The following is an 11,888-nucleotide window of genomic DNA, read 5'->3' on the forward strand; positions in this document are numbered from 1 at the left end:
ACCAGCACTTGCGGGCAGAATGCCCAGTTCTGTCACAAACCTGACAGGTTATTGTGTTCCCATCAGATATGTGCCCTCCTGGACCACCACGCCCTCTTGGCGCATTGCTGTTGCTGCTGCGACCAGGATTAAACCGGCCATTGCGACCCCGGCCACGCGGGCCAGAACCACCACGACCACGACGAGCAGCAACATTAGCCGATGGCTGGGATCCTCCATACAGCAAAGCCATCCTGCTCTCAAAATTGAGGAGTTGCGAGTATGCCTCCCCAACTGAGACAGAATCCTTCTGTGCAACAAGGGCAGAGACCACAGGGTTGTATTCTTCATCTAGTCCCGCAAGGATGTAGGAGACTAGTTCTTCTTCATCAATGGGCTTCCGAGCAGATGCCATCTCATCTGCATGTGCCTTCATTTTTGTAACATACTCAGAAATTGACAAGTTACCTTTCCGAGTCATGGCCAATGCAATCCTGGTGTTGACTGTTCTTGCCCGGGACTGCACTGGATAGGTCTGTTCCAGCATGTTCCACACCTCCTGGGGCGTGGTGTAGGATGATACCTGACCCATGACTTCTTTGGACATGGAGGTGATGAGGAAGCCGAGGACCTGCTGCTCCAAGGCAGCCCACCGGATGTACTCCGGGTTGCTTTCCTTCACTGTCTTGTCACCGTTCTTGACGTCGATCTGCTCTTCAGGCGCCTTGGCAGAGCCATCAATGTAGCCCTGCAGTTGTGCGCCACGAAGGATGGGAAGAACCTGCGCCTTCCAGAGCGCATAGTTCGACTTGGTTAGCTTCTCAGCTATAGTTTGCCCTAGCAAAGGTGTAGGTATAGCCATGAAGGATGAGCTTGCCATGAGATCTCCTGGCGTCTGCTATGGGCTAGGGGTGGCTAGGGTTTGAAGGAGGTGGCTCTGATTATCTTGTTTGATATACCTAGAATGCATTCACTAGGTTAAACTTTTTCAAAAGTGTGATGTTGTGTGTTGGGTTTAGAGTTTAGTTTAAGGACTTGGCTTAAGCTAAACAGGAGTAGGTCATCTCTTAAACAAGTAGCAAATTGACTTGGAGTTTTAAGTGTTAAAGGTAAGTCTTAGAGCATAGAGTGGTCTTGCTTGGAATATATGGTTAAGTAAAGAAAATTCTAAACCAGGACATTTTGGATATGAGCTATGTGTATCACATATTTGATCTTGAGCTAGAGAGTAACTTTGCTCTAGGTGCAGGGATCAGAGGGATGAATTGCTGGAAGAAACAGTAGCCACATTTGAAACCCTAAAACAAGCCCAAAAGAGGAATTCAAGATCTAGAAGGATTTAGCTAAAAGTTCATATACCAAAACTTGGAAAGTGAACAAATTTCAAATTTGGAGAATTCCAAGTTATGTGGAGACATTTGGAGTAATTTGCAAAAGTTCAGCTTGGGTTCAGTTTGAATTGGGTTGAAAACAATTTCATATAGCTGTTTTTGGACCCTTATAACTTTTGATCTATGGACTTTTGGTAAGGAGTTACTATAACAAACTTGTAAAGTGACTGTTGGAGAACAATGCTTATTAAGTGTACTAGCCCTAAAACTATATGCAACTAGCTGAAAAAGTGGTCCAAATTAGAGCTGTCAGATTTCAGACTTAATGTAAATGCATGGCCTGAATTTCAGTGGTTTGGTATAACTTTGGAGCTCTCTATTTCTCTATACATAGGGTTATAGGTTATGATCATTATAACAAAATTATAGAGCTAAATGAGGAGTATAAGTTTGATTAAGACACTTATCCCTGAAGCTATTTGGAACTTGGAGTAAAACGGGTCCAAAATAGAGCTGTCAGAAATTGTAGATTACAGACTTAGTGAAATTCAGATTCTGAATTTCAGCAATTGGAGCAAACTTTGGGTTATTGTATTTTGGAATCCAAGAGGTTTTGGTTAATGGTTACTATATCAAACTTGTAGAGGAACTATAGGAGTATAAACTTTATTAAGCAAGTTGCCCTTATCAACATTTGGAACCCAGGAAAAAGAGTGGTTCCAAGTGGTGCTGCTGTATTTCTGAATTTTCAGATTGGAAACAGTAACTGAAACCGAGTTTCAGTGTTTTGATAGCAGTTTTCATGCCTATTTGTGGCTATTCTATAAGGTTTTGGGCTGTGATGTTTGTAGAGGAAAGGAATACTATATGATTTTGAATAACTTTATTTAAGGGTGAGGGACATGATCCTATACAAAAGTTGGAGTAACAGCTACTCAAAGTGGACTGTCAGGTTGGCTTTAACTGAAGTTGGTTCAGTTAGCTGAAACTGAAATTCAGCAAGTTGTCCAGTTTGAGGCCCTCTAGAATTTGATCCATGTATATTTGGTCAGGGACAATTATAGAAAACTTGGATAGCCTTAGTTGGTGAGTAAGTCTCCTATTGTGAGCCTTGTGTGGTTCTATATGAATAATGGAGTAAAACTGGTTAAAAGGTGGAATGTCGGGTTTGCACTGTCTGAATTTGGGTTCAGTAGCTGAAAGCTGAAAGGCAGTATTTGGTGCCAAGTTTGGAGCACTTTTGTGATTAATCCATTCCCTTTTGGACTAAACTTTCCATAGCAACGTTGGAGACCACAGTAAGGTGAACAAGTTTATGCAAATAATTGGTCTTGTTACTGTGTGTAATTTGGAGATAATAGTGTTACAAAACTCCCTGTCAGACTGGGTGCAGAGCTGTTTCAGACATCTGAAAGTGGACATTTCAGTATTTTGCCCAACTTTGGGGTACCACAACTTGTGTTCTGTGTATTACCAGTCTTGGGGTGCTATACCAAAGTGAAAGAGCTATGGATGGGGAATAAACTTGGTCAAGATGGATGGGTCTGTTGTCGAGGGGATTTGGGTGATAGAGGGGCTTAAACAGGGAGGTATGCAGAGGGAGCAGCAGGGCTGATGGAGTAAATTCAGAGTTAGATTTAGTAAACTAAAGAGGCTTTATTCCTCTCTATTGTGCCCATCCGATGCTATGGATCGTGACATGGATGGAGATAAGGATGTCGGGTCTAACTTGGGTTCTAGAGTTTTTCCCATTGAAATATCCAATTTTGGACTGTCTGGTGTACATAAAAACCTTATCTGCTAGTTCTTGAATGCAATGAACTGGACATCAGAAACTCTAGTGGCTTCACCCTTTGATAAGTATCAAATTGGTATCAATTATTCTCTATCCGTAAAGTAGTGTTTACCTGCCCTTCTTCTGTCTGTATTCTTGGACAGAAGATATTTGTGGGCAGCGAGCCTTATCTGTCCTAGCTCCTATTTGAATAACTGGACAAAACTGATATTGGTACTGAGAAACAAACCAGGTTCAGTGCCTACTGTGTTGTATCTAGTTGCATGGGTTGAAGCATAGATGCAGTTCATAGTTAAGGCTTTAAAGATCTCACCCCCCCCCCCCATTCTGAAAATATCTCAGCCCTGTGCGGTTAGTGTTATCCACCAGCTGAATCCTTATCTGCTCTCCTCCCCAATCTATTTTCTGGCCAGGGCTGAGAGGCCTATTGTGCCTATAGGCTGGTGTGGTGCTTGAGCATGAAAGCCACGTGTGTAACCCTGTTATGCTAGCGCTAGGAACTCCTCTCCTCTGTGTTTGGTTGAAGTCCGAGTTGCTTGGGTTGTGGAGTCTTTTTCCTGCCCACAAGCTCTAACCTGTGTTCCTCATGTGAGCATATTGTTTCTGTGCTCAAGCCGAGGATGACTCCCTTCCCAACCCTGAGTGCGCTGTCCCAGAGCTTGCTTGTCGTGTTCCTGTGCCAGTGGTGACCGCAGCCACCTATGTTCACCTCACCGTGGCCAAGACACTCGAAGCAATTACACACAAAGGTAACGTGTGTTATGTGCTCTCCGTAAGACAGTGAAGCTCACCGAAGTGAGTTCTCTAACTCTACTATTGCCTGATGTTTGGAATGGGGTCGCGCCGCCGTGGATCGGCGTTGAAGACAATCCTACCGTAGACCCTTCAACTAGCACTTTCTCTAACCGATTCCTCGCAAGCATTGAAGACTAGGTATGTCGTTGATGCTCACCGCAACGTTTGGTTGAATTCTACCGCAACGATCTGGAACCTCTTCACTGCAATAAGCCACGCCCCGGTGCACGAAACTCCTTCCTTGTATTTTTAAAAAGAATTTTATACACTTTAACTCTAGTGAAATGTGCATTAAGTTTATAGATGTTGCTTGGAAACTATTTGATGCATTGACTACCTTGATATTCATTCCTGTTATATATACTTTTTTGGAAGTATCAAATATTGTTTACAAAAATTGCTTAGCCCTACCTAGAGGTAAATCTTGCAGATAGAGTTTGTTCTTTGCACTAATGCCTAGCTCAGGTTTATCCTGAGGAAGGATGGATCTACCTACAAGAATATTTTTACCAGGATCATTGGGAGATCTAATGCAAGGTTCCCTATGATGTTTTAATCATCCTAAGGAACACAAACAATCCTAAGGATGGAAGTACTTAAATCGAGACTTGGGCTAGGAACTGGTGATGTTCTGCACAGGTTGATTAAGAATTATAGGGAATGTAGGCCTGCTGATCGAGGACTATATTAACTAGCCACATGCCCTGGTATGGGACAGGGTAAGCCTAGTCTCAGCTTGACAAATACCAGAAAGGCTACCATGCAATGGGAGTGGAGAGATGGCGAGAGTAGCATGTACCCTCAGTGGCAAGAGGATGGACGGTGGAGTAACTGTGCTCTCGGTTGGCGTGAACCCGGTCTGGTCTTGAGATAGCAGGGGCGGGTTGGCATATGCAAGGGTTAAGTGCTACATATGTTGTGTGGTTAGGGATCCCCAGCTTGGTAAATCGATTTGGGTCACCATTATATCCTCGGATAATGGAGACTTGGTCACTGACCTGCAATCTAAGTCATGGATGGAATCATAATGAGCAAAAATCATGTTGTATTGATTAAGGTGATGATGAAATTAGACTAGATGCAAACAAGGTCTATTAATACTTAATCTAGCATTAAAATGTTGAAAGTGAGGACTCATTTTAGTAAGCTTTTCTGCAAACTATTAAAGTCGATTCTTGCTAAAAGCCTTTCCTTCATTCCCAAATCCAGCATACCCTTGAGAGTCTTTTTCCTTAGTCGGGTAAGACTTGCGAAAGTATACTTCGTACTTAGGGTTTTCGAACTCATGTTGTTGCAGGTAATCATGAGCTTTCTAGGTGTCCCTGTGGCTGGAAGATGCTTCCAGTCTTGAAGGAGGATTAGTTAGGTTTATGTGTGAACTTTGGAAGGGTTCTACCTTCTTGCTATGGTAATAAGTTATGCACTTTGAGTATATCAGGAATTGTAATTATTATAACTATTTTTATGTTGTAAAACTTGAGTTTTAGAAATATAAAGTATGTTTGCAAAGTCTTTTGCTCTATCTCCAAAGTGTGTGTATCGAATGTGGTTACTGTAATATACATGAATGTGGGAGATCCTTGGGACGATGAGTTCAAGTTGATGAAGTCGATAGCCTTGTTAAGTTACATGGTACACATGCATAGCCATCTGAGGCTGTTAATGGCAAGGATTAATGCATGTGGGCTCGATAACTTGGGAGGGTTGTCACAATCACCATCCTCTAGGACTAGGATATCACAATCCAACCCCTTAGAAGACCGACGTCCTCGTCAGCCAACCCCAAGCCAAGAACCTCTCCTCCTGGCCACGTCTATATGTCTAGTCTCGTCATATGCCATGCCATGTGACCACTCCAGACCCACATGTGCCATGTGCCATATACATGAACCCCTAACCACACATGCCTGTCAAACCGCGAGGCTCGGCTCTAATACCGTTTGTAACACCACGTCCACTTTTGAACCGGCAGTACTTATTCTTGACAGCCCTTTAGGACCATAGACCATCCTCGCGGACCAACACGAGTCACCCATCCAAATTGCTCCAAGCCAAGCACGTTTAACTTGGAGGCTTCTTTCGAGATACACTTCCGAAAAAGAAGATGCACCTTGTTGGTATGAGTATTATATTAATTTTATTAAGCCTTGGGCCAGAATATCATCGTCCCCTGGAGCCAGGATATCACAGATGTCGATAAGGTAAACGTTTCATGTGCATATATAGGGGGGGATGTTTGGTTTCTGGGGACAATTTTTTAGTCCTCCATTTTATTTTGTTTTAGTTTCTAAAATACCAAATACGAAAATAAAATTCTATTTTAGTTTTCGTATTTGACAATTTAAGGACTAAAATGGAATAAAATAGAGAGACTCCCTAGAAACCAAACACCCCCATACCACAATTCATTTTGAAAAGCTCAGTGGCGAGCCATCCATGCATATGCGATCGAGCTAGTGTTTGATAAAGTCAATATCCCTTCCATCTTTTTATTATTGAACAAACAGTTTATTTATTTTATTGAGTGTATCACACAACCGCTGCTCTAGCTTGGTTGCTCTCATGGCGGGCAGCAGCACTCGTATTTGCTGCCCTCATGCTTGCAGTAGGCCGACTTGGTCTTGTGCTTGGCGGATAGGCATTGCAAGGCGCATGTCGCGGTCGTGCAGTGGTCCGCGTCGTTCTTGAGAGGGTCCACGCACGGTGTCGCATCTAGCTGCTGATCGCAGCCACCAATGCCTACACATCATAGTTAATAAATAATATATACAGTAACTCGTCAGTCAGTCTTGAGAAGGAGAATAATACTGTAGAAATAAGTAAAGTAGGGTTGGTGATGGTGCCTACAGCTTCGTCCGGCTTCGTAGCACGGAGATGTTGAAGACAGGACCACAAAAACCAGGACTAGGACGATTGTCGTCTTGAACACCGCCATGAGAAGAAGAGGATATATAGATCGAATTCCCTACTGATGTGTGCGCTGGGGAGGAGTATGTGTATTTGTGTTTGTTCTCCATTTTAGCTAGTGTACATGTCCTTTTATATAGAAGAATGTACAATCAATTAGCAAACAAATGAATGTGGTTTTGTCACATGCATTAATTATCTCCTTAGATACGAATATTAAAATGTGAATATCCAAGCATGATCTTGTGTGCTCTAGTTTTAATTAATTCTCCTTTCTAGGGTTTATAGACATCTGTTTATTTATTTATTTTAACTCTAATTCCATATAATTCATGAACAATATTCTATAGCACATACAGATGCATAAACTTGTACTACAAACACACTGGGCATTGGGTCTATTATCTAATCGTACTGGAAATTGGAAGGTGGTGAGTGATGAAGGACTAAGAAATCTTTACCATTTAAAATTAAATTTAGGAATATAGTTATTTATTTATTTATAAATGTATAGATATAGGTACAGATGTAGATATATGGAAGTAGATTTAGATATAGATATTGATCATATAGACATAGATATAGATAGATATAAGTGATTTTTGTAGGGGAAGATATAGATAGAGATTGTAGATAATAGATATATATTGAAATTGCACGCAAATCGCAACATACTATCTTCAGTGTGCAAACCCCAAGTATAAGGTATGGTTCAAACATCAGTACACTTTTAACACGAGAAAACATATGGCAGCATCTACACTTTTAATAACATAGACACTTGTTGCCGTCATGGCGACTTTTCATTGTCGAGCACCAAATGGCACTCGGCAAAGAAGCCGTTGCCGATGTACAGTTCACGAGTTCTCTTTGTCGAGAGTCACAGTCGATAAAGAGTTTGCCGAGTGTTTTTTTTGACTTTGCTGAGTGTCTAAAGCTCTCGACAAAGCCGCTGATGTGTCCGGTATTCCTAGGTGAAAACATATAAATCAATTCAAAAAAGTTTGGTATTTTTTATGAAATTTGGTATATCCAAAGTGCATAAAAATATATACTTATGTACAAAAATTGGGATATAAACTCAAACTAGAAGAATTTATTAGAAAATGATAATTTTTGCATGCATGCATGTGAAGTAAAAGACAATTCCAAGGATTTTGTCTTTCAGTGCTCATGCACCTAAAAATTGTCATATTTGTATGATTGTTTTTCAAAATTGAATTTGATTGTCATCTTTTGTATGGGAGTATATATTTATATTTAATATAAATCACAACCAGAAACACCTTGACTTCCGATGACCATGTTAACCTCTGGCGGCCATATTTGTATATATATATATATATTATAAGCTATCATAGCTAGTCATCCGGCTTCTCCAGTCCCTAAATCAATACCTAGCGCTCGTCCTTCATCGCTCCCAATCTATCGGCATGAACCCACATGACCTTCGCCTTCACTATCAACCATTGCCTTCGGACTCCACGCCTGTGCATCATAATGTAAGAGACATGTTGCACAGACACTCATGCCCCAATTAATACACATGACTCATTCGAAGACGATACTCCTTGACAATCACTCAGCACAAACCCGAGGCACAAGGGCACATCTTAACCTTGTGTACTCAGAAGGTTCAAGGGTGTCTTGAAAGAAGTCTCCTTTGACTTTAAGGGTCCAATGAGCTAGGGTAAGGAACAATAAAGGCAAGTTTAGTTTCCCTAGTATCCCAAGCCTATAGGCCACTAATAATGGCCTTGAAGCATTCCCCAAAGGAATTAAAGATTGATGGGCTCAAAGTAGATGACTTCTTAGGAAAATCGTGCCTAAACTTGAACCTAGTAACTCCAGGAATGAACATAGGTTTGACATTGTTATTGTTAGCCTATTGTAACAATTTTAAAGTTAAATGAGAAGAATAATAAACCTCAATCTTGACCCAAGCCCAACACATGCAGTATCTAATTGGTCTTCTACAGGGATCTCCTTAATGCTCCACCAAGAGAAAATTGACACACAACTTGGTATGATGCATAGGAAGTGCACCTAACAGAAGAGAAGCAGGGGATCATTTGAAGAGACACTTAAAGATCGAGCATCAAGGATGACCTAGGAGGGTTTAGGCATACGAATAGGCTCTCGATTAACACCTTTTATTAGAGAGTCTTTGACCACATCAGCAAAATATTTTTTGAAGACACATTTTGAACTAGGTTCTAGGAACTTTATTACATTAAGCAAAGTTTACTGTAAAAACATTACAGGGATTAAACCCTAGCCGCCTGAGTACATGCTCCCCTCATCTAACCATTGCAACTCTGGTTTGCTTGTCAGGAAGCATTGGTTTGGAGTTGAGGGTGGGCCATAAATACACTAAAGTTGATCGAAGAATGCATAGATGTATGTGTTGAATTAATGTGGGCCTGGCCCATATTAATATTCATTAATAGTCAATGCTAGAGGCCCACTTTAATGCTACAATGTACTAGTACTTTAGTACCATACCAGAAGTTCAAGGGACAATTCACTCAACTTAAATAGGTGGACTATTGGTACATTTATTGAGAAACTGAGAAAATGATGAAGGACTGCCAAACGCGCGCGCGCCGCCGGCCAGGCCGGGCCAAGGCCATGGTAGATCGGACCTTGGTCCGAATATTCCTTCCTAACCGTTGCACATTTTGCCTAGAGTAACGGATGTCACTGATGGCGACCGTTACTGTCATTGATGGCAGCTATTAACGAACGTCACTGCTGGCGATCGTTACTGTCATTAATGATAGCTATTAACGGACGTCACTGATCGCGACCGTTACAGTCATTGTTGGCAGCTATTAACGAACATCACTGATGGCGACCATTACTGTCATTGATGGTAGCTATTAAGGGACATCACTGATGGCGACCATTATTGTCTGTTGGCCTCCCTCTACACGTGTATATATACGAGGAGGGGAGGCTGCTTCTGGTCACGACAACAGTACGAGAGAACACACGACATTCTCAGACACATTGCGTCCAACCCATCCCCATCCCACCTTCTGAGAGCACAGACAGTGTGGGAGAGCATGCCTCTGAAATCGCTGTCCACAGAGAGACACTTGCACGGGTGTGCGGGCGATCAGGTTTTTGGGGAGCGTACTCGCGACTGCTCGCTTCATTCGCTCATCCAGTGCTGATCAGGTTCCTTGTCGCTGGTGCCGTTCGAGGGACTGCACTACGTACATCTCTCTGCGTCGACTGTGTACGACTACATCGAACATACACACGAGATGTCTCATGTGAATGGAGCCACTGATGCCTTGAGCATCGGTCCCTCCGCAGGGTACAATATGTTCTTTATATTTGTGCATATTTTATTGTTGTTTACTGCTTATGTGAGTAGTAATAAACATATGCACATACATGTCGTCACATACATCACTGTGATTTTCTGGATTAAATTAAAACTGAAAATGCCAATTTCTCTAACAATTCAAAAACCTGATATTAGACATTTTTTGTTAGTGGTTTTGTTGTTGCGTTAAAACCAAGTGAACCTTTTGATGGGACATTTTACAAGAGGTGGCATAGTAAGATGATACTGTGGTTGACTGCAATGAACTGCTATCACGTCGCACAGGGGAAACCCGAACAGTTCACTCCTGAGGAGAGAATGTTCGACGTTGCCGATAACCTGTTTTGAGGCGCCGTGATTGGCGCTCTTGCCAACAAGTATGTTGATTCTTATCTAACGTGCACATCTGCAAAAGAGTGATGGGATGCATTAGATGAGAAGTTCGGTGTTTCTGATGCTGGTAGCGAGTTGTACATCATGGAGCAGTTGTTTGACTACAAGATGGTTGAGAACCGTCCTGTAGTTGAACAGGCTCATAAAATACATGCATTGGCTAAGGAACTCGAACAGTTCCCATGTGTCTTGCCTGACAAGATCGTGGCTGGCGGTATTATCGCTAAGTTGCCACCTTCTTGGACGGATTTTGCTACCACTCTAAAACATAAGAGACAAGAGTTTAGCGTGGCTAAGCTTATTGGGTCTCTTGATGTTGAGGAGAGGGCGAGAGCAAAAGACACTAGTGCCAATATGGTACAAAAGAAGAACTCCAATGTGTCACATAATAATAAAAGGAAGAACAAGCAGCAGAATGCCACGAAGCCCAAGCAGGCAGCCTCATTTAAAAAGAAGAATAAAGGAGTTGGTTGCTTTGTTTGTGGGAGTACTGATCACTGGGCTAGCGCTTGTCCAGACCACAAATTCAAGCAAGAGAAATAACCAGCTCAAGAGAAGAAAACAACAAATATGGTTGTTAGCGAGACCGCGGAAGGAACATCGGGGTATGGTAATATTTTACCTACTGTTCTTTCAGTGTGTCAATCCCCTAAGTGGTGGGCTGACACTGGTGCTAACATTCATGTGAGTGCTGATATTTCTTTGTTTTCTTCTTATCAGTGCAAAGGGGCTGGAGCCTTGCGATGGGGAACGGATCACATGTGCATGTTCTTAGTGTTGGTACAATCATTCTAAAGTTTACTTCAGGAAAGACGGTGCTATTGAAGAACGTGTAGCATGTCCCCTTCATTAAAAAGAATCTTGTTAGTGGCTCGTTTCTATGTCGAGATGGCTATAAACTTTTGTTCAAGTCCAATAAATGTATACTGTCAAAGTATGGGTCATTTGTTGGAAAAGGCTATGAGAGTGGAGGCTTGTTCCGCTTATCTTTGCATGATGTTTGTAATAAGTCTGTGAACAATGTGATTTCGAACGAGTCGTATATTTGGCATTCACGACTTTGTCACATCAATTTAGGTTATGTGTCGCAGTTAGCAAATTTAAATTTAATCCCTAAATTTGATTTAGTCAGAGGTTCTAAGTGCCAGGTGTGCGTGCAATCTAAGCAACCTCGCAAGCCTTATAAGGCTACAGAGGGGAGGAACTTAGCACCACTAGACTTAATACATTCCGATTTATGTAAGATGAACGGAATATTGACTAAGGGAGGTAAACGATATTTTATTACTTTTATCGATGATTCTACTAGATTTTGTTATGTGTATCTCTTAAAGTCAAAAGACGAAGCTTT

General features: G+C 41.8%; 1 long non-coding RNA gene and 1 other non-coding gene across 2 annotated transcripts; both read right to left on the reverse strand.

The window, feature by feature from the left end:
- Positions 1-237: 237 nt before the first annotated feature.
- On the reverse strand, positions 238-376 carry LOC111591413 (small nucleolar RNA Z247). The gene has a single exon (XR_004858047.1). It is a non-coding gene; the product is annotated as a small nucleolar RNA Z247 (small nucleolar RNA).
- Positions 377-6,279: 5,903 nt separating this feature from the next.
- Positions 6,280-6,925, reverse strand: LOC103654596 (uncharacterized). Its single transcript, XR_566199.3, has 2 exons — positions 6,748-6,925; positions 6,280-6,639 (listed from the first exon to the last, which is right to left on the reverse strand). It is a non-coding gene; the product is annotated as an uncharacterized lncRNA (long non-coding RNA).
- Positions 6,926-11,888: the final 4,963 nt, after the last annotated feature.

This window comes from Zea mays, chromosome 4 (assembly GCF_902167145.1).
Source record: "Zea mays cultivar B73 chromosome 4, Zm-B73-REFERENCE-NAM-5.0, whole genome shotgun sequence".
Taxonomy (NCBI): domain Eukaryota; kingdom Viridiplantae; phylum Streptophyta; class Magnoliopsida; order Poales; family Poaceae; genus Zea; species Zea mays.